The 861-nt window shown below is 50.5% G+C and overlaps 1 long non-coding RNA gene across 1 annotated transcript; it reads right to left on the bottom strand.

Annotated features, from left to right (window-relative positions):
- Positions 1-6: 6 nt before the first annotated feature.
- Positions 7-855, bottom strand: LOC104915918. Its single transcript, XR_796493.1, has 3 exons — positions 465-855; positions 225-337; positions 7-125 (listed from the first exon to the last, which is right to left on the bottom strand). It is a non-coding gene; the product is annotated as an uncharacterized LOC104915918 (long non-coding RNA).
- Between the last annotated feature and the right edge of the window lie 6 nt (positions 856-861).

Genomic DNA, 861 nt, shown 5'->3' on the forward strand with positions numbered 1-861 from the left:
AAGACACCACGGCGCAGCTCGTTCTCCGCCAGCGTGGGCTCAGGGATCTCAGCTGGGGAGAAACGCCCTTCAGCAGCCACACAGCAGACAGCCTGCTGCTCTCCTGCTCTCAAGGAGGCTGCTTTCTACAAGAGGGGAAAAAAAAGAGTCCTTATTCTCTCATGCACATTGGTGTTACAGGCTGACTTAGAGAGCTGTTCTGAAGATATCCTTGCTCTACTGACCCAATAACAAAGAAGGACACAAAACTCGCAGCTGCGGCGTCTTTTACCGCCTGCCGAGGAAAAGATTCCTCAAACTTGAGCATCGCTCCACTTGCAGGCGAGGGGAGCAGGAGCTGAAAAGGACAGGGGGACATAAAATAAGGGAAAAAGCTTAACAGAGAGCAGATCTGGTGCGGACAGTGACACAAGCTGTGTCTCAACAGCACTGCCTTAGCGCACGCCTACATTAGGCACACCTACCTTGCAAGGGCCACACAGGAAGCTTGGGACACAGGCACCTATTGCTCCCCCGAGTCCCAACTCCATTGCTCAGCCGCTCCTCCATGTTCTGCAACAGAAAAGTCACAAGACGGAAATTCAATTCATCGCAGACGTCACCAAACCTCCCTTCTCAGGGCAGTGGCACTCATTTCCCTGCATGATAAATCAGGGCAGAGTGAGCAGCTTACCGAGTGAGCAGCATTTACTGCCACTTGGTAGCAGCAACCTACGCCTAACTCTAAACTACCAAAAGCAACCTACGCCTAACTCCAAACTACTAACAGGAACCTACGCCTAACTCCAAACTACTAACAGGAACCTATGCCTAACGCTAAAACTACACTTAACACTAAAACTAAGCTAACGCTAAAATCAA

The sequence above is a fragment of the Meleagris gallopavo genome, unplaced genomic scaffold, assembly GCF_000146605.3.
Source record: "Meleagris gallopavo isolate NT-WF06-2002-E0010 breed Aviagen turkey brand Nicholas breeding stock unplaced genomic scaffold, Turkey_5.1 ChrUn_random_7180001859280, whole genome shotgun sequence".
Lineage (NCBI taxonomy): Eukaryota > Metazoa > Chordata > Aves > Galliformes > Phasianidae > Meleagris > Meleagris gallopavo.